This window comes from Hylobates moloch, unplaced genomic scaffold (assembly GCF_009828535.3).
Source record: "Hylobates moloch isolate HMO894 unplaced genomic scaffold, HMol_V3 SCAFFOLD_7, whole genome shotgun sequence".
Classification (NCBI taxonomy): domain Eukaryota; kingdom Metazoa; phylum Chordata; class Mammalia; order Primates; family Hylobatidae; genus Hylobates; species Hylobates moloch.
The window spans coordinates 94,738,615-94,755,496 of NW_026652282.1; the positions used below are offsets into that span (position 1 = coordinate 94,738,615).

Sequence of the window (16,882 nt, forward strand, 5' to 3'; positions counted from 1 at the left end):
GGGGAAGAACCTTCTTTTCAACCAAGTCATTAAGTATTTATTGCGTATCAACTATTCCACACATTTGTCAGCCTCATACTAGATACAATAAGGGCTACAAAGGCACATAAAATATAATTCCTGCCCTCATGGAGCTTACACTCTGATCATCTGATCAATGGTCCATCCATTCTTGGAGTAGGAAAGTAGACTGCCCTTCCCAACACAGAGCACAACCCTTCTCCAAGCAGAAGATGCCTCCACTTGCTTTCTTGGCACTTCCATTGCCCCAGTGTCTCAGCAAAAAAACCTCATAGACTTACATTATATAGACTAGATGCACATGTGTAATACACCTGGATTTGAGATTGTCCTTATTTCTAATTTCTGTTTGGACTCTCTGCAAAGCCTTGTCAGCCTAATCGAAATGATTCTAAGACTCAGGAGTTTAAGTGACATGCACATGAACCACATTTCTATCTTCTGTCCTGGCCTATGTATGATTCATTCATATCACTTAAAGGAAAGGCTTAATCCACACCAGTGACTCCATGAGAGGGAGAAAACAATGCAAAAGAAGTACACAAGCATCTCTGTATTTTGAGAGCATGTTCAAAACATTGAAGTTTTTAAAAACTCCACAAAACCACAAAGTGATTAATTTAACATTATTTCCTTGCAATGTTGCCAAAAATAAAGTGAACAGATATAGAGTGAACAAACACGGAAACGTGTCTGTCCATCTTGTTTTGGCACAACATATAATCATGATCAAAAGCAACATCATCTCAAATCTGCAAGGTAATTATTTTAGGGTGTCTCCCCTAATTTTGAAGCAGAGGAACTTCTAATTGGAATCAAAGTTGGACTGTTACCAGAGCTATGGTACATAACCACCGTGCTTCTATTGTCCAATTCTGAACAAAACATTCATCCTTTTTTTTCCAGCTGAAACACCAGAAAACAGCCCAAGGCTTTTAAACTCTAGTCCCTGGAGAGAAACTGCCATATTATTCTTTTCCAGTACTATTTAGATTCTTCATGCTGATATTACTGACTTTCTCCTGATACTCAGCTCTTCATTGAGAAAACTTTTCTCATGCAAGGACTTACTCTGTTCTCTCAATTCTGTCCTCTGTATCCTTTTCTTACTTATTTATCTATTTTTGAGATGGGGTCTTGCTCTGTCACCCAGGCTGGAGTGCAGTGGTGGGATCTCGGCTCACTGCAATCTCTGCCTCCCAGGTTCAAGTGATTCTCCTGCCTCAGCCTCCCATGTAGCCAGGATTACAGGCACGTGTCACCATGCCTGGCTGATTTTCATATATTTAGTAGAGACGGGGTTTTGCCACGTTGGCCAGGCTGGTCTTGAACTCCTGATCTCAGGGATCTGCCTGCCTCAGTCTCCCAAGGTGTTGGGATTACAGGCGTGAGCCACCACGCTCGGCCCCTCCATATCCTTTTCTAAACCCAAATCACTTTATGTTAACTGGACACAGATCGTTCCCCTACCCTCTCACCCCCCTCCTGCCATCTTTGTCTCTGTTTAAAAGAGAAAAATCGGCCTAAGAAAAAAGCTTTGCAGAGTCCTCTCCAGTTTACTATCTTTTTCTTAAAGAACTTATGTTCATCTACATGTCAAGAGTCACATAATGAGGAAAACACTACTCCATTTATTTGAGAAAGGAAAGGAGAAGACTCCTTGTTTCATGCACAAGACCTAAAACAGTATGAACTCTATAACCTTTAATCTCCCTATAGCTTTAATCATGCCACTGCCAGGGGTCTGACATCATCTCCAATCAATAAAATAACCTTGTTTGTCCTGGGCACACAGACTGTCTCTGAGAATATTTGATAGGAAAAAAAGAATAATTGTGGTTCTGTCTTTAAAAATGCAATTTGAATCTATATAATCAACTCTTCTACAACAACAACAGGGAAGTAAGGCCAAGCTAAATTCTTACTCCATTTGCAGTCATTGGCCTATCCCAATACACCTGTGAGGTTGAGCCAAAACATATTAATGAAGGCCCAGATGTTTCTGAAGACAAGTCCCAGAAAATCAACATTACAAGGTGGTCAGGACAGACCAAATTCCCACCCTTCAAATAAATTTTGCAATATGCCTATAAGATCTTCTTTCTATCCCCTCTTCTATAGCCTTCCACATTCTGCCCCTACCTCTCATTCTACCAACCAGGATAAAGAATCTAAGTCTAAGAAAGCTGTTTCTCTGCTAAATCTTGGTCAACTTGTTTCATCCAATTTGACTCCCAGATAAATGGAAGGGGGCCAGTTCAAAGTTTTCCCTGTACCTATGTGTATGTATTTGTGCGAACACACACACACATAACCTCTCACAAAAAGTGAGAGGCCCCAGTAAATTCTTATGTTCTCTCAGGTTGGTCCATATTGTAGCCAAAGTACCCTAGAGAATAACTTTCCCAACAGTCTTGCAACCCAAGATACCAATTCACTTCATTTAGAATATGAAAAACAATGGTCCTTTTGCAGGTTATCTCAATTGATAGGCATCACAAACACTGTGGCACGGAGTCTGGGCCTAGAGTCACACTGCCCAAGTTTAAATCCTGGATGTATGGCTTACTAACGGATCTTGTACATGTCTCTTATCTCCCAAGTCTCAATTTCATCATCTGCAAAATAGGGATAATGGTGTTCATACTAGATAGGGTTGTTATAAAGATTAAGGGAATTAATCCATGTAAAGTGCTAAGCATGGAGCCTGGCACATAGTAAGGCCTCAATAAAAGTAAGCTATTACTATAATTGTTATTTCAAAGTAGCCTTTTTTTTTTTTTTTTAGAAGTATACAGCAATTTTATGAAGAAAGGTTTTTTTTTTTTTTTAAAAAAAAAAAACACCTTTATTTGCAACTCAGTCCACTACACAGGGGTCCTTAGATCATTGAAAGCCAGAACTGGAAAGGGAGACCACCTAGTGTTCCCACCCTCTTCTTGTATAGATGAAGATGCCAGGGCCTCAAAGGGTAAGAGAGACAGCCAGGACCAAAATGAAAGTTTTTATAACACCTAGGGCAAGAGCCCTTCCACTACAACATATTATCTAGCATTATTTGCTTGTACAAAGGAGATGCTTAATAACTATTTATTACATAGAATTGACCTTGGTTTTAAAAGACTATAAACCTGCCTTAATGCTACCGCTGATTTTCCAGTTCCATTGAAAGTAAAATGTTAATGGAAGGAAGGAAAATTCAAGGCAGTAAGGGGGAAGTGTTTAGAAATACTACTATAGAAAGGCTTTGCAAATTCGCTTTTTAGGCTAAGATGTGAGGTGGATTGAACAGCAACATGGACCTCCACGGATGGATGTTTCCAGGCCCCCTGTTCCAGGTCTGTTCAACATCATACCAGCTTGGCATTTGCTCTTACTTAACTCTAGCACTAGTTCAAGAAAAGCCTTAAGAGACGAGTCAGCCCCAACTCTTTTTTGTTCCTATCTCTACCTCTATGATATAGTTTGGATGTGTGTCCCTGCCCAAATCTCATGTTGAATTGTGAGGTTTGGTGGGAGGTGATGGGATCATGGGGGCAGATCTTCTTGGTGCTGTTCTGATAGTGAGTTCTCATGAGATCTGGTTGTTTAAAAATGTGTGGCACCTTCCCCCATTGTCTCTTGCTCTTGCTTTTGCCATGTGATGTGCCTGCTCCCCCATCGCCTTCTGCCATGATTGCAAGCTTCCTGAGGCCCCCGCCCCGAAGCCAAGTAGATGTTCGCACCATGGTTCCCATAAAGCCTGCAGAACTGTGAGCCCATTAAAACTCTTTTCTTTATAAATTACCCTGTCTCCGGTACTTTTTTATAGCAATGCAAGGACGGCTTAATACACTCTATTGCAAACACCACAATGATTTTTGCACCACCCTATTAGATTAGGTTGAAAAATTATTTTAAGAACCACGGCAAGGCCTTGGCATTTCCAAATCTTACTGAGGATCAGTGTGAGAGATCCGTTTCTGGGATGGTAATTCAAGGTCTTGGTCGTTTTTGGTCCCAGTTTGACTTTGCTTTGCTGTGAAGCAATTATCTTAAACATGTTTATAGGCAACAAAGGTGATCAACCCTGAAGTGGATGTGAGCAGTGACATACTGGGTAGCAAGGAGAATCCTGTTGCCACCTCCCTCTATCCCCCAGCACACACATCCATTCCAAAAGAGGAGTAGACCACGCCATCACATCCCCTTCTTTATTAACTCAGGAAAAGTATAAAGGGTCCCTGTAATTAGATGGAGCCTAAAATGAGAAAAGTTTAAGAATATACCTAGAAGCTGCCTGCTTGACCAATCTTTAACCTCCAATGCCAGGCCACCCATTTTCATATCTACTTATATTTTATTTTACAAGTAATATAAGCACAGCATGCATTTATTTTTAATAAAGAAAAAAATCACTTATAATCCCAGCACCTCAACTTAAGCACTGTTAACATTTTATTTCCTTTAGTTTTCCTATGCGTATTTGTGTGTTTTTACAAAGCAACGCATTATTAATAAGATGTAATTCTCGATCCTGCATTTCACCTCATCATAAATACTTTTTCCATGTTGTGGCATAACTTCCTAACATCGTAATGGCTGCATAATAGTGCATTAAACAAGTGTATCAGCATTCACTTACCCATCCTTCAATTATTAAGACATGTAAATTGCTTCCAATTTTATGCTAATCTAAATAATGTTACAAAAACATCTTTGTGATTTAACCTTTTTCAATATTGTAGATTGTTTCTTCATGATAGAATCCCAGAAGTGAAACTGATGGGTCAAGAAGCATAAATGTTTTTAGACAACCCACTAAAAAATAAAATTAGCAAAACACCAGAGTCCCATGAAATCCCTCCCTCATTTAATGAAAAATTCTCCCGCTCTCATTTTTCCAGAGCAGGGCTCCTGGGAGGGAAAGAAGCCAAGAGAAGCAGTGTAGTATCCCAGTGGCTTGTGAAATGGCAGAGTGGAATGCGGGCTCCCCTGTGAATCCAGCTTGCATGCACTTGCCCCAAATTGCCACCCAGCCAAGAAGCTAATTAGTAAAAGCATCAGGTGGGTGAGAACAGGTTCATGGCCTGTAATAGCTTATATCATCTTTCATTTTTGCCCTTGGAAAGATCTGACAGTCAGCTTGAAGACATTCAGTTCTTGTGACCCAACTTGCTTACATTCTGAGAATTGAATTTGTCAGTTTTTAGATCCCAATCTTCAATATATCCTAAGGGACATTTTGCTGTATAGAACTAAGCAGGCATGATCAATGAGCCTGTGTGTGTAGCTCTATTTTCAGCCTCAGTTAAGGTGGCACATTTAAGGTCAGCCCTGTTTAATAATAGATGACTAAGTGACACCTGTCTTAAATGGTCAATGTATTATAGACAGAGGTTGATTTGCAGACCTGACCATAAAAGTCATCCGGTCCTAAAGCAGGGGAGGCAATAGGTCAGAGATGCCCCTGGTTTAACAAGAGTGGACACAACAGGCATTCTTTCTGTGAGAACTTAGCCAGAACTCTCAAAAGAAGGCAGTTCTGCTGTCCATCTTCTCTTTGAAGATTTCTCCCTAATCCCTCTCCATCTATTCCTGACCTCAACTCTGCTCAATATGGAAAACAAATTCTCTATGATGACACTTATCACAGCAAATTTTCCATAAACTTTTATTGAGCACTTACTGTAGCCAGACATTGTGCTAGGTAAGCCCCAGGGTGGCAATAAATAAATAAAAATAAAAAAAAAAGAGAGCCCAGTTCTTGAGGAGCTCCCAGTCAGGCAGAGGAGGCCCAATTCAACGGGAAAACAGAGGTATGAGCCGATAGCTCCGGCAACACATAGGGCTCTGCAAAAAACCCTGGGCTACCTGAAAAAGCTCCCCAAAGGAGGAAAACACCAAAAACCTATGAGCTGAGTAGAAGACATGGAGTGTGATGACCAATTTGACATCAAAGATAGCTTGAGATATATCTTTGGGAGTCATTAGCGTATGGATGACAGCTAAGGTCATAAGAGAGGGCTGGACCATATTGACTAGGAAAAGAACAGAACCCAGGATGAAACTAAATATGGACTTTTGGGGAAAAAAAAAAAAAAAAGATCATTCAAGGGTTAGGTACTTTGCAAATGTGGGAGGGAAAGATATTCCTTTATTTATCCCAATGGCCTTTCCTCCCATATATCTCCAAGGTAGACCTTGCAATACACAGCTCCAGGGACAGAAATCTCCAGCTGTAGTGTGGAGAGAAAAAAAGAAGTTAACTCTCACCTTTTAAGCTTCTGAGTGCCCCGGTAGCAATCACTGTTACAGGTTGAGCCAGAAATGGAAATGGAAGTTGCTAGACTATAAGATCTTAGAGCGTATGGGCTGGGTGAGTGATTTTTCATTGTATCCATCCCAATACCTAAAACATTAACTGGTGCATAAAATGTGCTTAATAGTTGCATACTGAGTGAATGATAAACTTCCATAAAACTTTGCTAGAGGCCACAGCAGGAGAAGAAAACAAAGAAAGACATGGAATAACAATAATAAAAATGTTATTATTACCTTTAGTTTCTCAGCCTTCCTTCTAAGGAGACAAAAGCTCTTTCACTTCTGCTATCTTATTTGTCCTTCTCAGCAGCTCTGTGGGGAAATAAAGGCAGATGTGATTAATTCCATTTTAGAACTGGAGAGGGAAGCTCAAGTCCAGAACACATAGCTAATCGTAACTAATTGGACCAGAATTTCACTGTTGCCCATTGGTAGGGCCAGCATTGGAACCCAGGTCTTGTGACTTCCTGCCCTGTGCTTGGTTCTAAGACATAACCCTCCACAGAATTGCCTCTCCAGTTTTTAAGAGGACAGTTCACAAGAGAAATTCATTACGAAAGCAAACTCCTGAAACACTCCAACAGTATCTTGAGCAAGTGAGTGAGCTGCATCTAAAAGAAAGTAATGTTTCCCCACGCCAACACTGGGATGACTAAACCCAGTTCCCAGTGGGGCTCTACTAACATAATTGAGAGCTCCCTGTTCCGCTGTGCCCCTTTTCAAGGGAGCCCCATCTGCCTTCAGTCTGGTTTTTGTGTCTGAGTGGGGCTCAGGTGCTGACTGCAGGTGTGGCATCCAGCAGGTGTATGGACAGGAGCCAGCATTTCATATCTTCATACCGAAGGGCCTGAGTCACTCTCTGAAGGCAGAAGGCAGCCCCTCCTCCTCCTGCTGTTGCCTTGCAAGCACAGGGAACCTGCCTTGCCTGAGGTGCCATTGCAGAACTGAATCTAAACCCTGCCTTCCCAAGAAGGACTAAGATGAGATTAAACCACAAATCATATAACCCAGCTAACTTTCTCACTTGCACAAACTACTGCAGGCACACACCTATGCCGCTGGCACAGCATATGGGAACCTAGGTACAGAATGACCATCACCTAAAGTGATGGGGGGAAAGGAGAGCCACAACCAGCCCATATTTTATATTTAGCTATAGACCATTGACTCTACTGCAAATGGCCCTAAAATCTCAGAAGCAAGTACTCACCCCCCTAAAAAAAGGTGGGTACAGTAAAAAGAACCTGCTAGAAATCTTGCACTCCTGTTCTCACCATAACCTCTTTCCTTCAGGCTTCCAAGGGAGAACGGCTTAGCCTGGTCACAGAAAGCACCAGGTCAGAAAATTCATCATATTCCCCTAACGAAAGCCCAACTGGCAGCCTGAGGCAGATAGAATGTTCCTGGGAGTAAAGGGGGGTCATCAAAATTTTCTTAGCTTCAAAAACTGTTGCTTTTTAAAAAAAAATCTGCCTCCCCTACTCTCTCTCTCAGGCACACACACATAGACCAAAGAGAAACTAACTGTAGAAGAAAAAAATGAAATCTTACCTTAATAAAATGGTTTATTGTCATTTGTTCTATTTCCCTAATTCATACGGGAAATTCAAATAAGCTTTGGTTTACAGCCCATGATCCAGAAAGCAAAACTGGCTACCACACTAAAATGTGATCATTGTATATAAACATAGTAAAACAAAAATCTGAACTGAAAATCTAAATGTAATAAAGAGGAAATTAGGTTTCTTCAAAACAGGCAATCTAAATAATTTTCCCCATCTGTGATTTTTATCTTAGTTTGCTATCACATGGAACAAATGTCACTAATTCAATGCAAATACATGCTCCTTGAAAACAACCAAAATGAGTAAGGGATGTACTAATTAGCTTCCTAATGGGGAAGGTTTTAATCGAGCTATTCTTTAACAATCTTCATCAAAGTTTCCAGGGCAACTTCATAAAAGGATGTCAAACCTGGCCCATATTTTTATTCCCTTAAAAATAATTTTCAATACACAGAAACACAGAAAGCTGATTTCTCTTCAACGCTGTTAACACTCAGGCCACTACATTTTCTGATGTCAGCAATCCCCTTCCCACAAATATTCCAAGTATGCACCACCGTCATTCTCCTTTCAATTATGTGGTTTCTCTGCTCCTTTACTGATTGAGTCCAGGCCTCTCGGATAATGAGAAGCATGTGCAGGGAAAATACGCTCTTAAAAAACACATACATCAGTTTTATCTGCATTATAAAGAGGAGAGCAGATCATGTGTTCATATCAAAAAGATTGAAATGTGAAGTTTGCTATGGGGTATATATAAGGGGAAAAAAAGATCAGTATCAATGCCTAAGGTTGGTAGGGGGCGGCACAGTTATTGTGATCTGATGTGACACCAATAAGAATAAGGGAGACTCTCCACCAAATCCACCCTTTCTAGCTTGGCCACATTTATATTTCATGTTATCTTAATGTTTCTTTTGGGGGTATTTAAGTTCTGACATACACATGGAAATGAGCCACGAATTGTACAGCAAGCATAAATATTCCATCATTAATAAAAACCAGCTGTGTATAAAACACTACAATGGCTGGGTTTCAGTTACTGGCTATCATCAGTATGTGTCACAAGCAAATATTACTGAAAACTTTCTCCCTTAAAACGCGCATGCACACACACGGAAGTTTGCCTTATTCTTTTTCATCTTTTGGAGGAGCTCTGAATAACTCACTGATCTCTATAGCCCTTTTCAACTAACGTTTCTTTTTGAAGCTATTTTTCACCACCCTGTAAGATGCTAGAGTCTTCTTATTTGTACCTCAACTTACCACACAGTACAAAACTGTTTAATTTTTTTCCAAAAAGCCGAGAGGGCCAATAATACAAATGTTGGGTTAATGGTAATTACAGTCAGTAAGGCAATGGGGCACCAAAGGGCACTGTATGTTATAAGAGAGCAAAGCTCATTAAAAAGGAACACCTGCTCAAGACCCTATAATAAGCCTGCTCTGCCATCATGCAAACACCTTTCATCCAATGACCTCAAAGCATGTGCCCAATATGAAGCATGCCGAAACACCTCTGTGAGGTATTAATATCCTTGTTTCCCAGAAGGGTAACTGAAGCTTAGAGCAGCTAATTCATTTACCCTTGGTCACATGGTAAGCCAGAGAGGGGCTGGGCAGAGAAAACCAGATCCCAGCTTCAAGTCACACAGGCTAATGATATTTCATGGAGTTAGGGCAAGAGTGAAAGTGTCTTTACAAATGTCAAGGCAAGCCCACAGACTTAAAAGAGTAGATTTTCAAGAATTGCCTTAGGAAACATTGGCAAATACACCCATTTGCATTTTCTCCAGGATCATATACTACAAAAAAAAAAAAGTTCCTGTTCCTCATTTGCTACTTTCTAAATACTAAAAACTCATACCACACTTTCTATTCCAGTTAGAGAAATTTAATCTAATTTATGATGAGCCACTGGTTTCCAGGAATGAATCCATCAAATCTTTTTTTTTTTTTTTCTGTATGATCCTGGAGAAAATGTTTTTGTTTTTTTTCCCAGGCTGGAGTGCAATGGTGTGATCTTGGCTTACTGCAACCTCTGCCTCCCGGGTTCAAGCAATTTGTTTCTCAGTTTCCCGAGTAGCTGGGATTACAGGCACGCGCCACCACACCCAGATAATTCTGTATTTTTAGTAGAGATGGGGGTTTCACCATGTTGGTCAGGCTGGTCTTGAACTCCTGACCTTAGGTGATCCACCCACCTCTGCCTCCCAAATTGCTGGGATTGCAGGTGTGAGCCACCATGCCCGGCGAATCCTTCAAATCTTAGAGATCACATGTATACCACACCTTTGTTATCAAAGGAAAATTAAAGAACTATGAAACTGAACTTTCACTACATGGTGAAGACCTCAGATGAAGAACCAATTATGTGTGGGCCATTCTGCTGCTGCACTTGTCTTTTATTTAACTGTCTAAAATCCTTACTTTCTTTGCTATCTTTTAATCTAATTTAAACATATTATTTTCCATGCTACAAAACAAGTATATTTGTGCTTTCCTGCTTCTCCTTTCTCATTCTGGAGATTTCATATTCCACTCAAATTTATACTCACTTGATAAGATTTCACCATACAGGGATTTAAAAATCATTGCCAATGATTTAGACAAAGTAAACAGTGGACCCTAGTTTTGTTGTTGTTGTTGTTAACAAGAATGGGGGAGGGATAACAGGAGGTCAAAGGAATTAAATTAACAGCCTTGCTAGATACATGAACAACTCCTGAATCACAGAGAGTGTTTAGGGATTACTTATTATATCCATTAGCCTCTCCTGGCATTTGAGAAACAAAATATATGGGAGTCTTCATGTGTCCTCGGTCAGATTCTGACTTCGTTCCTCCACATGGGTTTACAAAGCTGTCTTAGGTGGGCTCTTATTGAAAAGCAACATTGTATATATCTGTGGCTCCAATTATCTAAAATTCATGTTAGTACAGGAACCAGGACTTGAAAGGAACTAGAAAAAATGAAAGCAGGTGATCTGTTAGGATGATGGAATTCTTGAAGTTTTGGACAGAGTCTTAGCTTCTTAATTTTGGGCTGTTAAAATATAAAACATAATGCATCTATATTCATATATCCTTACAGGATCTTTTTTTTTTTAACATGATGACTAGATGATTGAATTTCTAACAACTGTTGCACTTCATTCTAGTAGCAATCATTCACATTCATACTAGATATTGAGGCCTAGAAAGAAAACCATAAACGTATAAGAACTGGCTCTCAAAATTACCCTGTCCAAACCTATAATTTACAGTGGAAAAAAAAAAAACTTAACAGAGGTAGTAAACCGAGTTACAGTTGGGCCTAGAGCCCAGGTCCTTCTCACCAATAGGCTCACTAGGAAATCTTATTGCAGATTCTTAGGTTAAAAGTGGCATCAGTCGCCATTATTTACTAGAAATAACTTTCTGGATCCCTGGGTTAGTAAAATCCAGTAACTGGAAATAAAATATTTTACCTATATGGGGTGGACAGTCTCATCCTTAGAATTGTTCAAAATCTATAAAGTCTGATTTATTTTCAAAAAGTAATACTAGCTTTCTTTTGCAAGCAGTTGTAGGCCGGAGCTAACGTGGCCAGCATTATTACAAGCCAGAATGATTTAGACAATTAACTAACTCCATTCCATATAACAAAAAGATTTCAAAGGCCAAATAATGGCCTCACTTAATTTAAGCGATAATCATTACAAATTCTTATGTATTCCTTTATGCAATAAATATGCTTCCAAGAAGGCCCAGTTAGAGTGAATTTTTATATATCAAGTCATAGTTTAAAGGCACTAACTAGGAAAGCTAGTACTTACAAAGAAACCTGTTGTGGATTCTTTTATAAAGCAAATGACCTCCTATTTTCTTTCTTTCTTTTTCTTTTTCTTTTTTTTTTTTTTTTGTTCAGATTGTGTGTGTTGTGTGTGGAAGGGGCGACTTCCCTCCTTTCTCTGGGTTAAAAGGGGTCAGAAGCCCACCATGGAGGAGAGTAATGCAGTATGGCCAGCCTGTTTAATACCCCCTTAGTTCCTGGGACAAAATTCTAACCTTTGACTTGGGGGTGGAACCCTAGATTTTGGACCAAAGTCCACAAAAGGCAGCAAGGATGGAAAAGTAAGTAAGACTAAAGACAACACATCATAGTAAAACACCAACAAAAATTCCTGGGGACAGGAAATCAATGGATCACAATTCTAAACAAATTGGTTTAGTCCCCAGCTAATTAACTTGTCAAGCAGATCACTAAACCTACTGAATCCATGGGAGAAAGAGATGATGTAATAGGAGATTTGGAAACATTTACCCATTTACCATCCTAAAAGGCTCCACTACGACCACACACACCTCTCCCCACCCCTTTCAGTGTTTAAGCTGGGCTTAATGGGTGCAAAGGACAATTTCTACCAGACAGTCCCCAAGAATAGACTGTTCTCATGCATTCCAAATGCTCAGTCTCCATGGAGGAGGCTACCTGGTCGCAAGCATTTCCCAAGAGGGAATATATCCTCTATTCCTCCTCATTGGTAACAACTCCCCCACTCCACCCCCGCGCCCCAAACAAAACAAAACAACTTCTAACCATCCTGAGAACTTCAGGGGACTTTTCTAGGGTAAAGGAAAAGAAGCGTTAAGAGGGGAACAGGAAAGTGTGAGAAACCCCTCTTGTCTCCAAATGGAAAAAAAGGCCTTAAAAAGCTGGATCAAAGGAAGAAAGGGGGATGGGGAAGAAGGGCCGCTTAATTACAAAGGCACCCTTTTAAAGAAGGCGCAGGCCCTGGGAGACGGCTCTTGGGAGAGGCACAGAAGCAGATGTACCCACTTAGAATTCTGGCACTCAATGGGACCTCAAGGTCATAGTATCCATCCCCCTGCCTTCTGATTAGGCTATTCTTAAAGCATTCTAGAGTCTGAGGCGGTCTTTACAAAACCTCAGAAAGAAAAAGCAACTCTACAAATGTCCTAGTTGGGAATTAGCCTAATAAATCCAACTTCATAAACCAGAAATGAGATTTTTCCAAATCCAAAACTGCATTGACTATGAATTATTAAAATTCCCTTTCTAAAATCTTTTAAATAGGTAAACAGATCCACAAATTTCATGTAAAAGTGACTCCACATACAATTGTGGTCAGAGGTTTACTTCACATCTAGACCATGAAGGTAGAAAAAGCACTTTCAATTTTACAAAGCCACGAACTTTTCCAAGGAAAGAAGTAATTTTAAAATGAGGTATGATGTAGTGCCAGAAAGTGTCTGTCAGTGACGCCGGGTAAACCCATATAGAATAGTTGGAACCTTAGTTATCATCTGTAAATAGAGGCAACTACTCTACAACCACCTGGCTGTTAAAATGTCCCAGGCCAGTTATAAAATGTAGTTTGGTCAGGCCAGCTTTTCCCTCCCAGCTGATCTGAAACAGGATAGCCTTTAAAACTGTCGCCCTGTAACGTTCCTTCTCTACCTTCCTACTTTCCTTCCCCTCATTAAAATCAACCAAAGTTATTTTAAAATGTATGTAAATAATGTGTTCCCAAATAAGCAATGGGTTAAGGACATCTCAGTAGTAAGTCTTTGAACACCATCACTTACAAGCTTGACGCACTTGTCCAATTGAAGATAGGTGGGAGATGGATGAAAATGTATACCACATCCAAAATGGCATTTCAAACTATTCTTAGCTACTAAATGAGGGTGCTGAAAGGTCTAACTGAGAAGGCTTCACAAAGGCTGGCCTGAGAAAGAACTTTTCACAAAGCCTAGCTCAAGGAGACTTAAATACCCTTAGCCCTTCATCATTGAAGATTATGGTGACTAATTATCTTCTTCTCTGAATGGGAGAAGAGGGTTATATTCATAAAAGTTTTAATCTGCCTCCCAACATCCACTCTTCATGGCGGGGAGGGAGGAGAACTTCATGAACTAAACATCCCAGGTTGCTGAAAAATTCGTTCTTAAAACATACACTAGAGATTGAAAATGCTGTTTCTCACCAACTTTCTCTTTCCTTGCTCATTTAATTCTATTTAGTCCCTTTATGCAAATTATTATATTATTATTAGTGGCAATTTACCAGGAACTACTCGCAGTCTGACTGTTATTTTCCCCTCCCACTTTTCTCTTCATTTTCACAAACCCATGAAGCCCATCTTACTGTTGAAGCACCAATGTGCAGTGGCCCAGGCTTGGACCCTCAAGACACCCTCAAGATCCCCCAAAGCTATTTACTAACATCTTTGGATCTTCTAAAGCAGATAGGGGCAACTCCCTCCTCACCACCACTATCACCACCACCACAAGCACTACCACCACCACCACACATCTCAAAGAGTAGCCTTGTTTTAGATTACACAGACTTTAAAACTTCAAGAATTCACGGTCCTACCCCTCCTGCTCCCGCCTCAGGGAGTGTGAGTCCCCACCCCAAGCCTAAGCACTTAGGAGAAACCTATCTAGTTATCTGAGATAAGCACTGACATGCATGCTGGGCTAAATGTAGACTTCAGCTTCCCTCGGGTCTTTAGCTCCTCAATGTGATTAATTACCTAGAGACCCACAAGAGCCCCAGGAGGTAAAGAAGTAGAAGTACCATCTAGTAGTGGTACCCACTAGCATCTCCTCACCGAAGTAGGACGGGAAAGCAGTGCACACTCTAACCGATTTAACTTGCTGCACATCCAAAAAAACTCATGGCGAGCTGCAAAGAAAGTAGAACACACGGGCATTCCCACACGCGCCTAGATCGATTCACTCACGCCGAGGGCACGACCAAGTTCATGCCACCATGGATTCCTGCCCCAGTTCCCCGCGAAAAGTAACCACGCGTCTCCTACCCCTGAAGGCAACGAAGGCAAGGTGACGACTCTCTGCTCGCTCAAGTGGCTTCGGTCCCGGGCCAGCGGCCAGGGATGGGCAAGGGGGAAGCCCCAACTCCCGGCTGCTCCCCTCCTCGCTGCTCCGTCCGGGCTCTCCTTGGTGGCAGCGGACAGGCAGGATACCGGGCCAGAGGGTGGAGCAGCGGATGGTCGGAGGCGAGACTGACTGGAGGTGGTGGTAGTTGAGGGGGAGGCGGAGAGAACTAAGAAAAGAGGAGGCGAAAGAGAGCGGAGATGCAGGAGTAATTCAGGGGGTCTACCAGTTTAGGCAGCCAGAAAGCTCCTCAGAAGGAAGGGGCGTGACTGCCAAGGCAGCTCCTGGGCAAAGGATGGGAGGTAGGGGAGGGGGACGAACGGGTGGCTTTTCTTCTTGCGGTGAGCGGCTAGGACCGCCCCGGAGCAGGGCGGGGGATGTGGACTACGGAGGAAGGCGGAGTAGAGGGCGGGGAAAGAAGGGCGGGAGCCTGCCTGGACCCTGGAAGTGAGGAGTGGGGGGAGCGCGGAAGAGAGGCGGGGCCGGGGGGCGGGGAAGTTTCAAACAATTGAACCGCGGGGTCCGGGAGCTCGGGCGAAAGCGGGGGACCCTCGCTCTCGCCTTCCCACTAGACGGGCACGACTCGGTTGCCGTAGCCGTGAGAGTCTGCGCGGGGACTGGCTAGGAAGAAGCAAAGGGTTTTGCAAAAGACTACAATAATCATCTGCGGCAACAGCGCGGCATAGACGCGTGGGAGAGCCAGTGCAGCTCCCCGCCCCACTGCGGGAGGAAGAAAAACAAATAATAGAAATGCTGAAAAGCAGCTTCCACCAAAGCCTGCTTAAAATAATGCAGGAAGGAGCAGCGCTCCTTCGTTTTCCTTCCCCTCTTGCTTCCTATTACCAGCAGGCCCCCACCCAGGTCACAGCTCTGCGAGACACCCTCCTTTCTTCCTCCGCTCCCCCGCCCCGGGCGCTTGCCCCCCTCCCGTTGGCGGGCCGCAGAAGCTGAGGGGCGAGGGAGGAGGGGTCGCGGGCGGGGCTCTGCGGAGGCTCCGCCCCTGGGCGGGCTGGGAGCGCCGGCCCTGGCGGAGCGGGTCCCTGAAGCGTAAGTCCCGCCCACCATTCTTTTGCAGCTACCCGTTGGCCCAGCCTGGCCTAGTATAGGCTTGCGATTGGGCCCTGGAGTCGCCAGTCTGATCCCTTTGTCCCACCCGCCCTCAAAATTAATAAAACTAAACAAGAGGCTATTGTGTAGTTCTATGTTCTACCCCAGCTACTGCTGGGAAGAGAAAGATGAGACGTTTTATTTCTCAGTCTCATAAAAGAGTGCAACAGTGTGTCGGCCGACTCTGGTACGCCTTTATGTTTATGGCACTGTCCAGCTCTCTGCAAATAGGTAACTTTTCTTCCCCCTTAATTTATTAAATCAGGAGGGGGGAAAGTACATGAAGTGTCATTGTGGTGTTCTGCTGACTGTGAAAAAAGCTGACATTGGTTAAAAACAAGAGAGGGTTGAGAACAGCATCCTGGGACACGGAAAATCTGCCATTTTACATCTAGAAAAACGAAGGCACAAAGAAACAGTGTCAGGGTAGCAAAATAACATGGGATTTGGAACCAAAGGAAGAATTCATTTTGGGCCCTGGCACTTACTAGCTAATTGTATGACTTATGTTAAGTGGCTTAACTTCTCAGCCTTAATTTTTCTACCTGCAAGTAAATGCTATAAGACATGCCCTATTAACTTAAAGGCACTGGTATGAAAATAAAATGTGTGCGAAAACTATAAAGCACTCCACACATGTATGTGTTCCTACTTGTGTATGACACATAATGGAGAGTCTTAGATGTGTTAGAGGATCGATATTCTGCTCATCTGTTTTAAGCATTTACATCCAAGGTCGTGTAGGTTTTGTGGCTTTATTTTTAAAAGTCAACTCTTTTCCTACAGTTTTGGGGGTGGATATGAAGTTGGCTCCCTGCAGTTAGAATAATAAATTATCCCTTTTCTAAGCAGGGTGGGTGAGATTTCTTTTTAAAGTTCTACAGTTTCATGACAACTTAAAGCTATTGTGGTTCTGGTACTGAAAGAGGAAATCATGCTGTGTATCTCCGAAGTGAACTTAAGAAAACAAATATGAAG

General features: G+C 42.1%; 1 protein-coding gene across 2 annotated transcripts in view; it reads right to left on the reverse strand.

The window, feature by feature from the left end:
• The window catches only part of AMOT (angiomotin), a 66,355-nt gene extending 51,084 nt beyond the window's left edge, over positions 1–15,271 (reverse strand). For both annotated transcript variants that reach the window (XM_032757492.2, XM_032757491.2), the window contains exons 1-2: positions 14,722–15,271; positions 6,559–6,636 (exon numbers count right to left, since the gene is read on the reverse strand). The gene's annotated coding sequence lies outside the window, so the exon portion shown is untranslated. The remainder of the gene's footprint in view (positions 1–6,558; positions 6,637–14,721) is intronic.
• Between the last annotated feature and the right edge of the window lie 1,611 nt (positions 15,272–16,882).